Raw genomic sequence first — 22,406 nt, 5'->3', positions numbered from 1 at the left:
CACTGAATGGAAGCTGAGTGTATGAGTGAAGGTGATGTATGAGGGGATTTCTATTCATACAAAAGAGCTTGTGCTTGTGCATTATTAGAGTATCCATGAATGCATTTCGATCATTTTTTCATACATTGCAACTAAATATGCTTTTGAAAATTTGTGCTAGAACTTCACACTAAGGCTACATCCACACGGCCGGTCAATTCAGATTTTTTAGCCCATATATGACCTGTATCTGATTTTTGAATGTCGCATATCAGGTCACATATATCCGACCTGTACGTCACCGAAAGCTGTGTATTCCCATGCTTACCGAGACTTGGATAAAGCTACTCACTGATGAAGGCAAAAGCTCTTCTTCTCATCCAAAAATTATTTTTAAAAAGTGTCAGTGAAGCGGCTCATGGTTCCTGCCACCTGCACTCTCCTCGGAACAGACGTTGCGGCAAGTGCTCCACAAACTGCCATAGCCAAAATTCTTGCCTTCTTTCTTCTTAATCTGCTATGCAGGAAAATTTGGTTAAGAAAATATTGAATCACGTTGTATAAAATCCTGGAAATTGCCACAAACGCGCCGAGGAGAGCACACACACTGCAGCAATCTTTACTTCCCGTAAACACCTGGAAATGCGTGTGACCGTGTGCTTTTGCGCATGCACGTCACTTCCCAGACACTTTGCGTTCACATTGACAGTTGGCATTTTTTTGGTAATACGAACAACCACATAAAAAGTCGGATTTTAACAAAAAATCTGAATTGGGCATCTTACCCTGCAGTGTGAACGTAGCCTGATCTACTAAGATCCTAAATACAGAGTGCCAAATTGCTATGATTGCTTGCACAATTTTTAATAAGTGCAAAAGTGGTGCGGACCATCCTATTTAAAGGCAGATTTTGCGTGTGGTAGCGGCTGTCATCATGGAGCGTTGGGGAGGCCGCAAAGGAAAAATGATGGAGTTTGAAGGTCTTGATGGAGGATGCAAATAAACATACTGGTGAACTCCAGCAGAGACATTGCATCATCGTGATAATGCTATAATAATGTATTTTGCCATTTAATATACATGTTTTACACAACAACCTATTAGACAATTAAATGTATTGATTCATCAGGTTATGGTATTCATGTGACATGTCAAATGTGCTTATATACACACGTCGACAGAATTGTTGGTACCGTTTGTTCAATGAAAGAAAAACTCACAATAGTCACAGAAATAACTTGAATCTGAAAAAGGTAATAATAAATAAAAATTCTATGAAATTTAACCATTTAACGTCAGACATTGCTTTTCAACCATGCTTCAACAGAATTATTGAAAAAAATAAACTCATGAAACAGGCCTGGACAAAAATGATGGTACCCCATAACTTAATATTTTGTTTCACAGCCTTTTGAGGCAATCACTGCAATCAAACGATTCCTGTAACTGTCAATGAGACTTTTGGACCTCTCAGGTTTGAAGGGTGCCTTTTCCACACGGCATATTTCAGCTCCTTCCAAAGTGCTCAATAGGATTAAGGTCAGGGCTCATAGAAGGCCACTTTAGAATAGTCCAGTGTTGTCCTCTGAGCCATTCTTTGGTGTTTTTAGCTGTGTTTTGGGTCATTGTCTTGTTGCAAGACCCATGACCTGCGACTGAGACCAAGCTTTCTGACACTGGCCAGCACATTTGTCTCTAGAAACCCTTGATAGTCTTGAGATTTCATTGTACCCTGCACAGATTCAAGACACCCTGTTGCAGATGCAGCAAAGCAGCCCCAGAACATAACAGAGCCTCCTCCATGTTTCACAGTAGGGACAGTGTTCTTTTCTTGATCTGCTTCATTTTTTCGTCTGTGAACATAAAGCTGATGTGCCTTGCCAAAAAGTTCAATTTTTTCCTCATCTGTCCACAGGTTACATGGTTAAATTTAATATAATTTTTTATTTATTATTACTTTTTTCAGATTCAAGTTATTTCTGTGACCATTATGAGTTTTTCTTTCATTGAATGAAGGGTACCAGGGACGTGACAAGGGAGCACGGATTGATATTACACCGGCACCTGATGGTACAGTGGAATGATTCAGATGCAAGACAATGCAGTGTTGCAAGGCTTTCCATAGGAGATGTGGCATGGCTCTCTATTTCTGGCAGTCCAAATATGTTGACAAGTGCATGAAAGAGTGTCTGTTCGTCGTCTGTCATTGTGCTTACCTCCTTCTCTCTACAATGACCAGCCATGTGTAACGGCAGGGTTTCTATGGATATGACATTTCAGAATTCCATACTTTTTCCAGTGTCAGTAAATAGAAGTGTATCATTAGAGCTGCAACAAGTAATCGATGAAGTGATGATTAATCAATTATCCAATTAATCAACAACTATTTTGGTATTTGATTAATCATTTTTTATTTAAAAAGTTAAACATCCTCTGATTTCAGCTTATATTTGTAAAATTTTCTTAGTCATCCATGAAAGCAGATTATATTTTAGTTTTAGGCAGAACAACATATTCACACACATAAGCTTTGACTCTGAAAAACAGTAATCAACATGTTTGCCTCTTTTGGGATATGCATGACTAAACCACTAACTGTTTGTGTTTGATTCATATTGATTTGGTCCTCTAGGGCCTAATTGATCATCTAGGTCTAGGGCCTGATGGAAAAAACAAGCTTTAGATTAATCGACAAAGAAAATAATCGCTAGTTGCAGCCCAACTATTATGTAAATAAATTATGGAATTAAACGTTTGTTTCCATTATGCTGAATAGGTATGCCATTATGTCGCTATATAATTTCCAGGAGATTATAGCAAGGTCATGTAGTTCAGTCAAAGGGCTGGAGGAGGTTAAGAGCAGAGGGCTGGCCATTCAACTTGTCAATTTTCCCAAATGTTTTCCAGGATATGTCTGTCGCCCAGTGCGTTGTGTGACACAAAAATCTTAGCTGCCCTAGCAAGCGTCTTAGAAAAACAGATCAATTTATTTAATCTTGGAAACGTGAATATTTTTCCATACTTGAGTTTCCATTTTCCGTACTTTTCTAGACATGGAAATTTATAAAATCAAATTCCATGCTTTTCCATATTCTCCATACTTGCGCAGAAACCCTGGCAACGCTGTTCCGGTGTGCACCTGCCTTCCAAACAAGCTAAAAATAGACGCAAAAACACTGGCCGCAAACAGGTTCGAGTTCTGTTAAATCACATAGCAGGTGAAAAATGATTACATTTGCATCTCCTCCTCCCATTAATTTGTGCGTTGTGATGATCTGCACATATTCTGCATATTCATGACAGCAAACATATGACAGGTGCAATCCTCATTGCGCTGTGTTAGTAGATCAGCTTTGCGCACACAATCAAGTATGCACATCTTATACACACAAACTTTTAGCAGCTCAGGCCTCTCGAATTAAACAGAAGTGCAGTCCTTTTTCTAAATTAAATATGATGTTTTTTTATTGTTCAGTTTCCTTACTATTGTCCTAAAGTTATTATCTCTAGTAGCAGAAAACAGCAAACATCTAATGTAGTTCCTTTACTACTCTACGAACTGTACAGCTCAGGGCCATAAAGCTTGGCCTGCAATGTGCTTTAATGAAAGCATGTTCTATTAATGTGCTCTGTCAGTAAGCATGCACAGTGCATTTATATTCCTGGGGTCTCAGTGTGTATTCACCCAGGGGAAAATGGAATCAATGCATCTCTAGAGAACACAAGATGAAGCTTAAAGAACAGCAGCATAACATGGAGACAGAAATCATTCTAGACAGTTGTACAGTCTTCTAGTAAGTGGAAAGAAATTCTCCTAGCATCAAACCTTCATGAGGAGGCTAAATATAAACACTCTCCTCTACAGAGACAATTACAAATGGATGAAAAACTTACAAGACTCCTTCCCAAACCATGTTTGATGGGATTATTAAAACGGCTGTTCCCTTGCCGATGTGACCCCCATCCTTGGAAAGCTAACATATATGGGGAGGGTTGCCAAGGTTTCCAAGCTCGTCACACCTGAGCTCAACATTCATTATATGTATAATTGGAATTGGATTTGATTAAATTTTCATTAAACATATAATGTGTCTGCGGGGGAATGCAGCTTTTCCCAATGTTACAATTTTTGAAGATTATATGTAGCAAGTCATGCATGAAATTAATGGCAGCTACTTTTGATCCGTTCTAACAGAGCCCGAGCATATTGTGTATGAACTGCAGGTTAGGAAAAAGTATTGATCAGCAGTATGCAGACTAGAAGAGCGAAGGTAGATACATGAGTTGAGCAAATCCAACAATGTCTGACATACTTGCCATCTGATTAAATATTTAGCCAAGCAAAAGCAAACTAAATTAAATCAGTAGTTGAAATAGACCCAGGCTACATATAAAATAACTCAGATGCAGATATTCTGTGTATTCATATTGCTTAAAAGCAAGAGTAGCCCTCCATGTACACAACGGTCATGGTGTCCGCCACTTTTTAAATGCAACACATAACATTGTCTAGCTGAGCAATGTTGATGTCAGCTACTAAATTAACTGCGATGCGATGTGTGATAAAGGTAAATAGAGGTAAACACTCTCACTTTCACATCTAACCCAAGCCCTTCGCTCTCCTCAAAGGATGCTGATGGTTCATTTTATCTGTCTGAGGCTTGGATGACAAATGATTTGCAAGATATACTCGCATGACTTCAGCTGGCTTTTTTAGGTTTTTTAATTTGTCAACTACTGAAGTGCAGATTAAGGTCTTCAACGAGGGCCTGTTTCTACAACGAGCAGTGTGCGCCAGGACAAGATGATCATGACATATCTGACAAAAGCTTTTTTGTTGTGTTGTTATGCAGATAATTAAAAATAATACAAAGAACCAGTCTCAAAATGTTATCTTGGTTCGATCGGTAACGTCAAGCCTCTGCAGCTACATAATGACAACATTGTTGTAAAACACAGAGTTCATAAGATAAGTACTCAGTGGGAGCTGGACATTTCCACAATCACAGATGGCACATAACTATTATCCAGCACATGAAGTCAAGGATCATAATGACCTTCCACAGGGGAAATCACTTGTGTTCTGCCTGCACTGAATCATAAAATGAGCGTAAACACCATTTATTATGCCGACTTTTGCCAACTGGTATCTACACTAATTCCTACACATTGTTCATCATTAACGGTTATTTTATTAATTTCTTTCCACTCCTTTGTATGAATAATTAATCTGTGAAAGTGCAGGCGCTACTAAATACTAAACCATGAAATGAGGTTAGCTTTACAGCATAGCCTACTGTTCATACAGAGATCGATTACGTCTTATTCCCCGCTGGTGTACAAACGCTATCGCGCAGGACAAATATTACACAGATCAGCCAGCTACAAAGGAGGAACCAATGTAACAATGTGCAAATACAACATCTGTAACAGCGACACAATGCATTTTAAATACATTATCATCCATTACAGAATAGGAAAATAGAATAATAATGCAAATAAGTTTTCATTTTAGTCAAATTGTAAACACTTTCTTCTCTTGAGCCTTTTGCCACCTTGACACTTGACATGAATTATGCCTCCACATTGCGGCGCAAGTCGTCGTGGCAATGCGTGTCATGAAAATTAAAAACTACTTTGTGCACTGTTTGCGTTCTGTTTACGCATAGGTTTTTGCATTGTGACGAAATGGCACGCTCCTGCACGAATAAACTGACACCTAACTCAAGTACTGCTTACGTCTAGTGTACAACACGTGACATGCACTTTCCCGCATGGGTACAGTCTGGCATCGCTTTGTCCCATGTGATGCCACACTATACCCTTAGCCTTATTAATTCTTCAATTTGCAAGAGACCTACAAGATGTTGAACTCCTGAAGAAGAAGCTCTGATTACAGAAAGGCAAAGGTGTCTATATGATCTTGCAGCTGCTGTACTATTACTAATTGCACGGAGAGTGCGGGTGATTGAATTGCTGATTAGAAGACATCACTTTGGGCATTATGATCAGTTATTAACAGAAGTTCACAAGAAATATCCAAGAGGTTACAGAAATTACATGAGAATTCCCCCCGACTTGTTTCAAGAGGTGGTGCAAGAGCTGATCCATGCATGAGAATGAGACACACTTTGATGCCCACCACTCACGTTGTTTGCGCAATGGCACACAGCCCCGCACAGTTTACACATACTTCACACCTGTTTAAAACCAATTTACTCATTGGCACGCAAAACTGCATACCACTGTGCGGACAAAATTTGTGCAAGTTTCAGAGTGGTTTTTATCTTGCTATCGAAGAAATAGTCAATGATCACACAATTTAAAAGGTTTTCAAACTGTACTAAAAAATAAGGGCAATATATTTGGTTACAGCACCAGACTTTAGCATCAATGAGGAAGATCGAGGATAATCCCAGAAAAAAAGTACACAGAGTCTATATAGCAGTTATAGTATTTGTTTGCAATGAGTCAATGCTATAAACAGTAGCTTTAAACAGCCGTTTATGTTTACACTCGGGTTTACAGAAAGATAATGGCTTTGGTCGAAAAGGCTTGGACACACACTCGTGACACTCATATTGATGCTAACAAGTAGGGATGAGCCGAATACTCGTTATAAACGAGTATCGCCGGATACTCGTTATAAACAAGTATCCGTTACGAATAATGCATTTTTGCCAAGTATGTGCACGAAACGAGTACATCTCGTCATTATCCGTAATCGTGATGAAAGAAAATCCTCATTATGTATTCACTCTTCACGCTCTGTGATTGGCCATTCACACACAGCGACCGCCCCTGCCTCATTCATGTACACGGTAAAATTGGCAAGTTGAAAACGGCTCGTGTGCATTAGGTTTTCCTCAGCTCGCCTCTCTTTCGGTTTGTATCTAAAGTTACTTGGTAAACTTGTTTCGTAAAGTACGCGGTGCATTTGACAAGACAGCGCTGTGCAGGCTTGTGTTGCGTCAGTCACTTATGGAACAACTCAACTGGGGTAGCATGACCGCTTTTTTCTTTGAAATGTATTTTTGTCTTATTCCATGATGTCATCATAAAACAGGCGTGCTACCCAAAATATAAGAATTTTGTTCATTTTCAGTTGCCAGTACACAGACAGTGGTAACAGTAACCTGCATTGACTGGCCACAATTATATAAAGTCAGTTGGAAAACTTTGCAGTACTGAAAACAGTGCTTTAAGAAAACAACAGTGAACAAGGCTGACAGATTATTTTCCTGTTTGCCATCAATGGATGTTTGCATGAATCACCAACTTCACACAAATCAAAAAAGATAATTAAATAATAAAAAAAATAATAACAATAATAGAAAGTTTTACAGAGCACTTACACACATACACAGTACACATATAGCTGAATAATAACATAAATAAACAATAACCTCTGATCAATCCATGTCAATTTCAGATTTAAAACAATGTACCGATTTAAGCCCCACCCATTTTCGGTTAAACCCCGCCCACTTCCGGTTTATGCCCCGTGTAATACTGAATACATTTCAGTACACTATGGACAATGCAGATAGACACACTTTCTGTAAATGTTTTACAGACAATCGAGAAGGTCTTGCTTGTATAGAAATAGGTTGTTCATTAACTTTAACAATTAGCTATAACCTCTCACCATCAGAAGCAGTAGTGATGGCTAAAATTGCTCTTAAATGACATCATACAGTAATTCACCTTCCAGAGACAACAATACAATATAATGTATAATGATATGAGCCCCAACAAAACAGAATTTAAACCTTTGTTAAGGTTTGAAATATGTTTATGTAAATGATGTTTAATTAGTCACCGTTATTCATAGGAAATATGAATTGATAAACTCATGTCAGTCTTTTAAGCTTTAGTGTTTGACAGTGAAGACACTATATAATCAGATCCGAAAACAGTGACACAGATCTAACATGCAGCGAAAACCCAAACTAATCAAACCAATCAACATCGCCTCCCCACAATTGGGTTTACGCTGGAAAGAGGAGAGGTGAGCCCTGCTGAGCAGCAGATATTGTTATGGATGTGTTTTCATTTACTTTAAAATGGTTGTTTAAATTATTTTGAATGACTTACAGACAATGAACTGTGAAGTACATGAATCTGGATGTGTTTACAGATGTGGCATTTTGACAAGCAATGTGCAGAATCTTATACATCTTGACATTGACTTGCTTTCTCTGTCCGTTCCCTGTTTCCCATGAGCTGCTTGCCTGCTTCCATAGAGGTGAACTCAAGTGGAACCACAATTATTGCAGCTTCCTATTGTTTACAGGGCACTGTCAGCACAAAGGACAGGCTCTTCAGTGAGGCAGATGATAAAAGCGAGAGAAAGAAAGAATGTCCAATGACATTTTATTCCTCTGAGGAACAAGCTGTTCAGTATTGCAATATCAAAGAAATATTTTTTCACAGAAGTGTGCACAGCATTTGTACAAAATGAAGCATCAAAGAACTGCCTAATGGCCATACACGCACATATTCACAAAGCAGTACATTCCTGAGTGATTCTGATTTTCACACAATTGTAAAATAAATGGATTATAATGGTAATAATAACCACCAGCCTATTAAGGTACAGTATATGTCATTAAACTCTAGTGCATATTCATACAGTGCAGTCCTTGTTAAAGAACAGCAGATTGTGCAAAAAGTACTGAAACATTGATCAATTGGACATGTGCATTGAAAAGCTTAGAGGTCAAATTAACTTCACCTGTATAGGTTATAGTGCATTTTAGTTTAATCCTGAAATTTCACCAAAAGCCAAATCTCCCTAACTTTTTGAGAGTCGTGTATATTGCTTTACATGAAGGTGTATGACACATTATCCAAGTCTGCAGAGATTTTTTTTACAATTTTTACAACCATTGTTACATTATTGAGGGGTGGTGACGATAAAATGAATATTGGATAACGTTTGGTTTTTTCTTGATTGATGACTTAATCCTGGTTATTGAGAGGGGAAAACGGACACAAACACTTGACACAAACATCATGGTTTTATTGAGTGGGTTATTGAGTGACTGTAAAATGGCCCTACCCAAACTTGCAGGTTATTTTGCTAAATTGCTCTTGTTTAATGATATGCATACTGAACAACATATAATAATATTGTTGCTTGTTAAGACTTAGTAACACTGTAAGGAACTTAGAATTACTTAGAATTATGATTTATTGTTATTTTGTATGTTGATTGGTAACCATTGGTAACACTGTAAGGAAGGAAAAAAGTCAAATTAAGAAGAAAAGTTTCTTTCATACTGCTGCTCAGGTTTTTATTGACATGTAGGTGATATTTCTGCAGTATAATGGATTTTTTCACATTTATATACACTAGGTCCCCAACTTACGAACGCCCGACTAGCCAACATTCGCGGATTCCTTGTAGTCGCTCAATCAGTATTCATACTGCTACTGTACATGCTTGACCAGTAGAGGGCACTGTGACACTGCTAATGGGACCACAGAGGACGAGTTAGACGCTGGGGAGATAAAGCTAAATGGAAAGCTAAATTATACAACCCGGACAGAGCGTTTCATTAAAGTTTGTGAAGAGTTAATAGGCCTGCTTAATTCTACACCACCCACAGAACACTACCTCTTTTAGAAGAGTGTAACGATGACGATTTGTCCTTTTTTTCAATAACTCCTCCTCCAACTCCTCCACAACGACGTATGCTCGACCACTCCTCTTCAAAGGTAAATAACATTTATCATTCCGTATTATTATATCACTTTTATTATTGTTTTTTTCATTAATTATCCTCATTTAATATTACTACTGCATCCAAACTCATATTTACATACATACACATATACTGTATATGTATACACGTACATGTAGTACCTATATCATTGGTAATATTACCTTTTCCGCTACTTAAGAACAATTCGACATAAGAACGGCCGTCTGGAACCAATTGTGTTCGTAAGTTGGGGACCTAGTGTATATACACATATGAATTCATTGTGAAAGATTAAAACTTGTAAATGTTTAGAAGCTCTTGTGTTTTGCAGTTCCAGACAATTTTTCTTTAGTGGGCGAGGGGACAAAATGGCTGTTTTGATAAAGTAAAGGTTGCCAACCCCTGCACTACACTATCAATGACATATGCATTTGATCATTACAATATTTCTAAATCTGCAGACACAGCATCAAAAATGATGTACTGTACAATGTGACAATTACAGGAGCTTGTGTGCTGCCGCCATCAGGCACTATAAGCACAATCACTCACTTTTACTCTCATGCAGGAGATGCGAAGGCATTCAGCGGAGGTAAGAGGATTTATTTATTCCAGCAAGTTGAGTGTTTGTTCTGCTCCGAGTCAGCAGCTCAGGACATTTTACAAGCTGTAAAACAGATTGATTGTACATGGGCCTTGTCCGTGCTAGTCCAAGCTGATTAAAGTACACAATCGACAAGAAAAACAAAGAAGTAACCAATTAGAAAAGAACTTTTTTCTGAACTGACACTGTAACCTAGCTACAGTACAAGTAAATTCTTTTGCTACACTCTGTATTATCGAAGGGCTTGAGAATCATGGAGAGAACGTTGAAATAGTTGTTAACAGTTACAGTACGGTATATGTCAGGGGTGTCCAAATTTTTTCCACCGAGGGCTACATACTGAAAAGTCAAAGGATGCGGGGGCCACTTTGATATTTCTGTTTTTTTTTATATATATATTTTGTAAAAAGGTTCACAAAACATACAGTATAGTTTAAGACTAAATTTGTGTTATTATTTTTTGTCTCAAGCTTTTTGTAGTGCCTTTCACTCCATTCTTGCTGTGTTTTTTTGTTTAATTATATTTCTGCCATGTACCATGTGAACTATGGCCCGCGGGCCAAATGCCATAGTTTGGACATCCCTGCTGTATGGGGATTCTTATGACACCATGTTTTCTCTTGAGGAGGCAGGATGTTTTTAATCTGCATAATAATCACTCTTACAGAAACCATACAGACTTGGCCAGCCTTTAACAGATGTATTCATCACAAGCAGCTATGTTCATTTCACTGCAGGATTTAATTTCAGATAACCAATAATACCTTGTCACAGTCGCAAAGCCATGATATGGTGGTACTCCCGGCAGGCACCATCATCTTTCTACCCTACGCCAGAACTTGCCCCTTTACAGGGGTCGGCAACATTTACTATCAAAACAGCCATTTTGCCGCCTCGCCCACTAAAGAAAAATTGTCTGGAGCCGCAAAACATAAGGGCTTATAAACTTTTAAATGTTTTCATTTCTTAATTTAATGTCTTAAATTATGTCTTAGATTCACATTGTGCATAGGACATTTTCTTGGTTCTAATGGGTCTGACATGATGGTTCTTGTGTAGAATAATTTATCCATCCCAGACTGTAACTATTTACTGGAAAAGGAAATAAATAATAATTAATTTACGAAGACATTACTAAGACTAAATTACATGTTACATTATGTTGATGGCTGTGCATTTTCTAACTCCTAAACTTAGACAGGCTGACTAGAAATATGATACATTTTCTTTGTAAGATATGAATTTTTTGCTCTGCAAAATTTACAAGGCACTCACCATAACAGGGGAGAGTAGGAGGAGGGCCATATATAGCAGCACAAAGGCAGCAGAGAGCCTCTGGGTGGCTCTGGTTAAACAGGGCAGATCCGTGGCCAAGCGCTGCTAGGGCACAAGCTGAGGACGGATCAACCTCAGCTGGGTCGCCTGAGCAAGGGTGTCTGATGTTCGAAAGACCCGAAATATCCGATGACCTCAGGTCCCATCACTGATGATGTGCCCTAGTTTTTACGTCTGAAAATGTATGACTACAACTAAGACATTACTAAGACTAAATTACATATTATATTATGTTGATGGCTGCGCATTTATAAATCCTAAGGTTATACAGGCTCACTAGAAATAAGACAAATATTCTTTATAAGATATTGAGTTTTTGCAGTGTCCAAAGTAAAATGAAGACGCAAAAGACAATCTCGACTACTGGAGCTGGGTCGCCTTCAGTCGGAGCCAGCAGTATCCCTCCCTTCAAACAACATACCTCGTGAGTTACTTCGGACGCACAAATGAAAGTGTATACGAAGGAAACAAGGGTCAAGAGGAGGGATACAAAACAGACTGAGGAGGAGAGGTAGCCGCCTACCGCTACCTGCCATTAAGCTGTCAAACATGCGATTGCTCAGGAACAAGACGGAGGCACTTTCCACACTCACAAAGTTTGACATGGATTACTGACAAACCAGTCTCTTCTGCTTCACAGAGACATGGCTGTCCGAGGATACAGACTTTCAACAGGAAGGATTTAACATCATCTTCTTTAACAGAGATGCAGCAAATACAAGGAAGTCTATTGGGGGCGGGCTCTGTATAGCTGCCAACAGTAAGTGGGCAACTGATTTTAAAGGGAAAGAGACCATGAGCTGCAATCACTTTGAGCTGCTGCCTGCGTCATTTAGACCGCATTATTTACCCCAAGAGTTTTCCCAAATCACTGTCATCCAGCTTATGTATCCCTAATGCATACATCTCAAAACCACGCCAACCACTTGGTCGTTGAGATCACGTCACCCTACTACTGCCCAAATATAAGTCACAGCTGAAAACCAGCGGCCCTTTAACAAAAACTATCAGAATCTGGAATAATGAAGCAACTCAAACACTGCAGGGCTGCTTTGACCTCACAGACAGAGATTTATTTATTAATGACTTGTGGTGACAGACACACTAACTTCATATATTTTATTTTGTGAGGACAAGACAAATAACTATTCACCCAAACAATAAACAATGGATTTCCAAGGACATGAAATACTGCCTTGTTCAAAAGAAAAAGGCTTGCACCCTACAAGCGTAGGGTGAGGGAACTGGAAAAAGAGTTCAGGAGGAAGGCCAAGCTGGACTAGATCCACTTTGAGGATAAAGTGGAGAAGAAATGGGAATGCAAGGGAGGCATGGCAGGGGTTCAACACCATGATGGGCCGACCCACCAAACCTGCAGTGGTCAACTGCTCATACCCAACCTCCTTCGCAGAACAGCTCAACAGCTTTTTCACTCGGATCAGCAACAACAGCACACCAAGAAACTGGACCTGCCCAACCCTGAGCTCTCCATCAACCCTCATCATTGACGAACAGCTGGTGACTTCCATCTTACACATAAAGCCCAGGCCCAGAGGCAGGGTGCTCAAGGACTGCTCCACTCAATTAGGTGGAGTTCTCGCCAGGCTGTTTCAGCTTCTCCTGGATTCTGGCGGTATTCCCAACCATTGGAAGTCCACAATCATTCCTACCCTCAAAAAAAAGCACATGCAAAGGATGCAAAGGACATAAAGGACTACAGACCAGTGGCCCTGACCTCAGTGCTTTGCAAGTACATAGAGAGATCAGTGGGTGACCAGCTGTCCGACATGCTGTCCGACAAACTGGATCCACTCCAGTTTGCGTACAGAGCAAGACATAGTGTAGAGAATGTAAGTCTCACACTTTTAGACTGTCACAAAACACCTGGACTCTGCACACCCACACACCAGGATAATATTCATTGACTTCCCCTCTGCTTTTCACACTGTAAACACAAACACCCTGCTGCACCTTCAGGTACACCCAACGCTAGTTTTATGGATAAAGAACTTTTTACAGGACAGACCACAACAGGTGCTTGTGAATGGTTTTAAATCTAGCAAATTGGTTTTAAACACGGGGCTCCCTCGAGGTTGTGTTTTATCTCCCATCCTCTTCTCTGCATACACTAAACAAATCTCCTGCAGCAGTGAAGGAATGCAACTTTTTAAACATGCAGATGAAATGGCCTTGGTGGCCCATATGACTGGCTCTGATGCTCTGTTCCAGTACCAGCAGGCAGTCAGAAACCTGGTCAAACTATTCAGTGAGAACTCACTCGAGCTGAACATTACTAAAACCAAAGAGTTGTGCTGTAGAGGCAATAGCAAGGCACCATCTGTTTACCAGCCACTCAGCATCCAGGGGCAGCTGGTAGAGCAGGTCCAGTCCTTTAAATACCTGGGGACTGAGATTGACACCTGTCTATCATTTACACAGCACACAGACTCTATATATAAGAAGGCACAACAGCGCCTCCACCCACTGAGGAATCTAAGGACTTTTAATATCAGCAAGGACATTTTAACCCTGGTTCATCACTCACTCATTGAATCCATTCTCATATTTAACATTTCTTCTTGGTACAATTTGCTCACCATCAAGCACAAAACCAGGCTTTCCCGCATAATAAACCAGGTCAGCAAAATATGCGGTTCACCACATACTCCCCTGTCTGAACTGTACAACCGTCAGGCCATCCTGATCACAGAGGATCCTGCACCAATCATTTCAGCTACTGCCGTCAGGCAGGAGATATAAAGTTCCACTAACCCAGAAAAACACCTATAAAAAATATTTCATTCCATCTGCTATAACCATCCTGAATACCATGAAATACAATATTGCATCCTTCAACATGCACTTTTCAACATGCACTAGTCATGTGTCTTAATGGTAATGTGTGAATGTGTTTGTGAGCCCTGTCGAAGAATTTCTGTCACCATTTGGGACAGACAAAGTATTCTATTCTATTTTTCTGTAGTGGAACACATGACTCTCAAGTGAGTGAGTAAGACACGCACTTCCTTGTTCTATTACACAGTATTGTTTGCTAGAAATTAGCAGCTACTGATTAGTGAGCAAAAATGTTTTTATTTTACATCTTAACTCACATCTTAACTCTGTGTTTTTGCTCATGAAATAAACCCTGTATGAAGTCACGTTACCATCGTAATAAACTTCCACACATTCGAAAGAGGGTCATAATTAAGAGGAAGTTAGCCCTCCACATGTCTATACTATGTTAGTAAGCTACAATAACCTTAATCTCAATGATTTGTGCTACGATAATTTTACCTTGTCTTGGATCTTCCACTCCATTCGGGGGGAGATGATGCAACTTGTAAGATGTGCTGTTGTGGTATGTACAGTAAGTGCCACATTACAACGATACACGTCACGGTGTTTAACTTTCTTGCCACATTCTCTGTTTTTTACATTTTGTTTTCCTTCTCTTTCGTTGGCTTGTCACTTTCTCTCACCTCTTCAATCTTCCCGCACCTTCAAACAACCGCTTCCTTGTAAGCGATTCCTCGAGGCAGAAAAAAAATCCTCCATTATTTTGTTTAATCCAGGAACTAGAATTATTCAAGCGATCGTTGCACCCCTAGTTAGGACTACTGGTTTCATCTATCACACAACCTTTTTCCGTCACACGTTCTGACACACTGACAGGTAAGTGAATGAGTCCGAATAAGTCTTGAGTGTAATGACTAGTAATTTATTGAAGCTGAAGAAATATGTACGTTTTAGATCCCACCCTGTAAAACGGTGAGATACACTCCAGCGGCATCGCATCTGGCGCATGTGTGATCCATGGATGCATGGATCTCCACTTTGCTCTCAGTGTGCCACAGGAGTTGACAGTGCACTGACTGCTTGTGACTGCTTAGGGGTCGGGCAGACCTCTCAGCAGCACCCGCTGCTGTTCAGTGAGAACAAAAACTGTAGATCAATACTTGCTTTCACTTTTACGTCCCCACATACCGGAAAACACTCCAAGGATGCCAGAAAAAGTCCCTAGATTTGTCACTAGATGCTTTTGAGAAAATATGTTGCCAAGAGGTTTTGGATTGTTGCCAGATTTGGCGACCAAGTTACCAACACCAGTTTTCCTTTTTTGCTCTCTGCCACCTGTATTTTGTCATTTTTCATGCGCCTGAGAACTAGTAAAGACTAGGCATGAGCTGGATACTCGTTTATGCGGATAATGCATTTTTGCCGAATACGGGCGTGAAACGTGTACATCTCGTCATTATCTGCAATCGTGATGAGAGAAAATCCTCATTATTTATTCACTATTAACGTTCTGTTATTGGCCAGTCAAAAAACAAGCGACCGCCCCTCCCGAGACAGCCTATGTAGGCAGGAGCCACAGAGGAGTTGCTCCATGCCTCATTTACATACACGGTGAGTTGTCAAGTTGAAAATGGCACATGTGATATTGCCCACTGTCTCCACTTTATTAGGTTTTCCTCAGCTCGCCTCTTTCGGTTTTTATCTAAAGTTACTTGGTAAACTTGTTTTGTAAAGTACGCCGTGCATTTGACAAGACAGCGCTGTGCAGGCTTGTAATTTACTTAAATTTTTCATAAAGAACAAAACTAAAGAGGCAGGGAACAAATACAAAATATATAAAAATAAATTCACTAATATTTTACGATATTATAAGACAATGTTAATAATAGAAATAACATTAAAGGAATATGGAACAGTTAGAAGTGTGATAAAAAAACAATGGGTCTGCTGCAGATGAATTATCCCAACTATTTTAATGACAACGATAAAAAGGAATATGATATGGAGTTTGCAGCTAATAACAAATACATTCTTTATAAATGTTGGACCTGACATTGCAAGGGAAATTCCTAGTCAGGGTAGATTGGAAGATGTGGGGAAGGTTTATTGAAAGAAAGCAACACTCGATGTTCCTCACAGCTGTAGATGAAAGGGAAATTATTAAAATAACTACAGCATGTGAAAAATAATACACGTCTACTGACTGTGATGGTATTGATAGGATCATACTAAAAATCATATATCTGCAATTTATCATTTCAAACTGGCACATTTCCACATATGATGAGACAGCAAAAGTTGTTGCTCTGTACAAAGCTAGCAAGGAATCTTTATTCACAAACTACAGACCTATCAATAGCAGATTAGATAAATGTATGGATAAATACTGTATCATCTACTCATTGACAGCCTGGTTTTAACTGATTTTAAAAAAGCATTTGACACCCATCCATCCATTTTCTATGTCGTTTACCCTCACTAGGGTCACGGGGGTATGCTGTGGCCTATCCCAGCTGACTTTGGGCGAGAGTCGGCGTACACCCTGGACTGGTCAGCGTTTGACAACATAGATGAAAAAAAATTACAAAACTTTAATTATATGGAATCGAGGACTAGTTTTGGACTGGGTTAGCTTTGGACAATTGAAAACAATACGTCCAGTTAAGAGATAGCTGCTCATCATGTTTGAACATTGTTTGTGGAGTCCTCTGGGGTCAGTGGGCCTCATTCACGAAACGTTCCTACGCACAAATGTGTTCTTAAAGCCTTCTTACAAAGATTTTTGGCATTCACGAAACGTGTTCTTAACTCACAGTTCTTAGATCTAAGAACAAATTCTACGAACGCTCAGGACGACTCTTACGCACAAACAAAGCTTGCACTTTCAATGCGCAATCGCCCTCATGATGGATCTTGCAACCTGATTCCAAAAAATGGAGTGCAAATAAAATATCCCAACAATTATTTATCATCAAAACAACTAAAATATACTCACTGATAAATATATATTCAAATCCCAATTCATCAAAAAAAAAAAAGTACCTGGCTGGACGTGCGCTGCGCAGAGAGAGAATGTAAAGGGACCATTAGATTTATTTGCTGAAAGCCACGAATATTTGATGTCCCGCTTCAGGCTTCAGGCTTCCCTCTCTGTTCTTTCAGGTGTGCAGGATCATCAGAATAACATCGCAATGAAACGTGGTGTGCCTATTGCGCACGTAGAACCGCCAGATAACGACATGCGCCCCCAGCCACGTCTTGAGCCAGAGCACGGGGCTGCTGTATTAATTAGGCAGCGTCTAATCAAATGTAACCACAGAAAAAATAAATTGGCACACACAAACTATGTATTTTGACTTTATTTTTCCATCATGATTGTGTAAATATTTTCTAGAGTTTCCAAAATGGTTTGGTTTCTGATTGATGGACCACCTCCCGTTTCCTCCAGATCCCTCCAGTGCAGTCCAATCATTTTTTTTTAGTCTATTTTAAGTCAAAACACTTCTTTTTAACCTCTGCTGTGGCGCGTTTCTCCGTGGAAACGGCATTTATGTTTCCTGCAATGGTGCTCCATGCCGACTCTTTTTGGATGGCCTGATGACCGGTGGATACACGTGAAAATAAGGTGGTCTTGTGTTCGGTCACTCCTTGTAAAAGCACCTCTATTTCAGTAGAATTTAAGTTTTTCTTTTGTTTGTTGTCCAGCTGCTTCTCAGTCTTGCCCTTGCGCTTTGGCATCTCCGCCTCCAGCTGCCTGTTGCGCACGGCACATTTTTTACCTTATATAGGAAATAATAGGCGGTGACCTATGCAAATTAGGCCTCACATGCACGGGCATCGCAGTTGGCATTCATCACCCTAAGAACACCGGTGCGAACGATTATCCCTACTTAAGAACGCGTCATGAATGTGGCGCAGTTTCCAACCCGCGCCTTTTTAAGTACAGTTCTTAAGAAGACTTTTAAGAAGATGTTCGTGAATGAGGCCCATTGTTGGGCCCCAAACTGCATATTTTATACATTAATGATACAGTATATGTAAATTTGCAGATGTTTTAAAACTGACAACAGATGACACAAATTTATTTTGTTCAGGCCATGAGCTGAATGAACTACTTTCTTTGGTGCTTCAATTTACACAAAAATAACAAAATTAAAATCATGGTTTAATATAGATAAGCTATCATTAAATCTGAGCAAAACAAAAACATTATTCGGGAATGGCAGAAAAATTACAAAACAGCTGAAATTGATGGTGTTGACATTGAAAGGGTAGGCCTGTCATGCCTGTCCTGCAAATTATTGTCGATAATATCATTATTGACAACATTTTTGGAGACCATTTTTTCATTAATTATATGGCATAATAATACGAGTACATCATATGAAAAGCAATAAACTTTAATTTCTCACGAGCATTTAACATTGTAATTGGAATGTCAAGAGCTTTTAAATAAAATAAACAACATAATAAACAAAAAAAGACAACCCCCCCATGAAAATAAAATGGACTCTCGTAATAAATTGCACATAATAAAAATCACAATGAAAAACAAAAAAATGGACCCTGTCTCTCCCTCTGTCTCTGTCTGTCTTAAAAAAACGAGAAAAAGCACACACAACAATACCAATAAATAAAATGAAGTATCAAGTCTATGTAAAAAAAAATTGCACTTGACCGGGAAGGCTTAACATGTAGTGAACGACACTGAGTGTGCATCATTTTGTGCTGTTTTGTTTATACAGTATTTACTTTGCCCACTAAACACCTCAGTAAGCGTTAACTGTCGGGACAAAGGCTCTGCTGCACCTCCAGCGGTAGCTTTTTTTTTTCCCATTTGAGAAAACTGAACAGGATGGTCGTGTTTGAGGTGCACATACAAGTTGCTCATATTCCTTCTTCATCGTCACTACTTTCCATCAAATGGCACGTATCAGTTTGTCGGTGTTCATGCAATAATCCTGTTCATTCTGTTTAAAAGTGAAATATTCCCACACTGGGGCTGTGGCATTTGGCTTAGAAACCATCACTTTTGTGCTTTCATTCATATTTGCATTCGCTTGCTCACAACGCTAATTTGTGCTAACGCTAACTTAGCGGCTCTGTGTATCAACTTACTGGTAACCCTGCCTTCACCTACTGGGTCAAAGAGGCTGAATGGTTGAGGGGGTTCACTCTCTCCGTTCATTCCAATACAGAACCAACAAGCCCAGAAAGATGCAGAGTGAACCCTCTTGTCATCCAGCTTGTGTGGTAGAGAGAGAGGGGAACGAGGAAAGCAAACGGTAAAATGATCGACTTTGTTTTTATTTATCCTTGGATTAATAAATGTATTGATTATTTTGACAGGCCTATGAAAGGATAACAGGAATAACATTTTTAGGCGAAATTATTGATGAAGGTGTTAATTGGAAATCTCTTATGAAACATCTACAGTCCAATGTCTCCAAAACGATCGCAGTAATAAGTAAAGCTAATCAGATTCTGTACAGTTCTTCAGTTTCACCATATTTAACCCACTGTGCTGAGGTTTGGGGTAACACAGGCGCTCTCTACAACCTCTATTCAAAGTATGAAACTCTGGACTAATGCAAGTGGAATTATGAAGTGGGATCATTCAGCACACCACCGCTGGTCAGTTACTTCTTTGCTGCATGAATGCAGCATGACTATGAAACATATTTGATTCGAAGTAGGGGTGCACCGATTCCAATTTTCTAACCTATCACCAGTCACCGATCTTTATAAGGCCTGACCTGTCGATTTCGATTTTGGACTGATACTGATTTTTTGTTAAAATAACTGACAGCATACACCTTCAGTGTTGCAATCTTATTTTGTTGTAAAACATTGAACGATACAAACTGGTTGTTTGCACTTGGGGCACACGAGGCATGAGGCACTACAATAGCTGCAGATAATATTCAAGATTCAAGAGTCCATCTATATCAGGGGCCTCAAACCCGTGGCCCGCGGGCCATTTGCGGCCCACCAAATCGTATCTTGCGGCCTGCGACTGGACATCAAAGAGTAGTGTAACTGCAGCCTGCAACATCCGGGCAAGCTCAGTGTTACTTACATACTTACAGGGGCAAGTAAACACCAACACTAGACCCAACACAGTGGTGTTATCACATGGACCGGGGGAGGGGTGGCCCTAGACTCTAGTTACGGCGTAAGATATTAGGGTTATTGTGAGCCATGTATTGTGAATTGTATCGTAGCGTGAGGTACCCTGAGAATACCAGCCCTACTCCCAATACTTGATGCGGCCCAGCTTCACCCAGACTCTACCTCCACTGGCTCCTAGTGAAATTGAGTCCCCTGATCTATATTATTGGACAACCCTAGTGTCAAAGGGTCAAAGGTGCATACAACGGGATGCTGCCAAAAATGAATGAAAGGTAGGGAAGGGGAGGAGAAAAAGGAGGGATGTGGGATCTGCTCCAGAGTCTACCAAGGCTGACACGGATTGATTACCAAACTGGAGTTGGGAGACCGACGTCAGACGTTTAATGGGGAACTTCTTTGAGTTTGCTTCTTTCGTCAGGGTTCCCACCTTGACAGCCGGGTGTGGGAGTTTACGCTTAGGACAATCTCGTCTGAAATGTTCAGGACTGGAACAGCACTAGCACTCCCCAGCCTGTTGTCTGTGTTTGTTCTTCAAGGGTTAATTTGGTCGACCAAGCTGCATAGGCTCCTCCTCTGCATGTTGATTGAAGCTTTGCCTAAAGCCGGGGGGTGGTGGTTCTCATGAACGGCCATGAACTGTGCTTCAGAACTAAGGGGAATGGATGTCGTGACGCTCGGTTTTGACTCCGTTTCTGTAATCGGTTGTCTGTGCGACTCCTCATAGAGACAAGCGTTTCATCTCTGGCTGCTAACTCATCCTTGAGGGTCTCGGTTAGCCCCTCCTGCTAATGTCCAGAAGTCTAAGAAATAGTCTGCAACGCTTCAGGGGTCCTTGGTGAAGGGCTAGGAGTTGGCCTGCCGCAGTACCCAAAGAGTCAGGATGTTGAAACACGGTTTCCATCTGTTGGGATAACTCAGCAAAAGGGGTCGGTATACCTTGGGACAAAAACAAGGCCTCCGCCCATGCCAATGCTCGCTCCCGTAACAAGCCCATGACATAATTGACCTTGCTTTGCTCATCAAAAAAAAGGTATCGGGCCTCTGTTGAAATACAAGCTCACATTGCAGCAAAAATCCTCTGCACTTATTGAACTCAACCGCCAATGGTTCCAGCTGGGTGGCACAAGATTTCCTCGACGATACCCACGGCTCTCGGCTACTGATCTGGAGGGCCTATCGCTATTGCCTGCCGCTGAGCTGAGCCGGCAGCGGTCTCTGAGAACATGTGAGTTAATTCCTTAATTTGAGCAAGCATGGCTTTGTTGGACTGGGTTAGACTTTGAAGGATATCTGAATAAGCGCCCAACACATCCCGGGCATCTGCGGAGTTCATGTTGTTTGTCCAGATTGTTGTTCAGTTCGGGGTTGTGGGCCAAATATGTATCCCACACTCAAACAATCTAGGGGCGTCTCCTCTTGGTGGGCTTCCAAGGGATGCCATCAAGGATAATGCAACGATGACTCCACGCCATCAAGGATGATGCAACGATGATTCCCCGCCATCAACGATGATGCAACAATGATTCTACGTCAAAGCCCTTAAGGATGCATACAACAGGGTGCTGCCATAAAGGAAGGGGACAAGGGAAAGGAGGGATCTGGGGTTGATCCTGACACCTATCTGGGGCGCTCTCACTCTTGCAACCACATAAAAATTGTGCTCAACCAATGCAACCATATAAAAATTGTACTCAACCTATCAACTGGAGGAACTCATCATTTCACCATTTTAACCACCTATTTCAGTGTGTTGGCATGTGCTAAATGACAACACATTACACATTACAGAGCTTACAAAATCACAAACACAAAAACAAGAAAAAAACAAGTGCTAGGATAGCTGTTAG

At 40.3% G+C, this 22,406-nt stretch overlaps 1 protein-coding gene across 1 annotated transcript in view; it reads right to left on the bottom strand.

Moving 5' to 3' along the window:
- Positions 1–22,406, bottom strand: part of LOC129178161 (protein kinase C-binding protein NELL1-like) — a 288,999-nt gene that overhangs the window by 78,448 nt on the left and 188,145 nt on the right. The gene's annotated exons all lie outside the window — the stretch shown is intronic.

The sequence above is a fragment of the Dunckerocampus dactyliophorus genome, chromosome 3 (assembly GCF_027744805.1).
Source record: "Dunckerocampus dactyliophorus isolate RoL2022-P2 chromosome 3, RoL_Ddac_1.1, whole genome shotgun sequence".
Taxonomy (NCBI): Eukaryota; Metazoa; Chordata; class Actinopteri; order Syngnathiformes; family Syngnathidae; genus Dunckerocampus; species Dunckerocampus dactyliophorus.
This window is presented reverse-complemented; position numbering and strand designations above follow the sequence as displayed.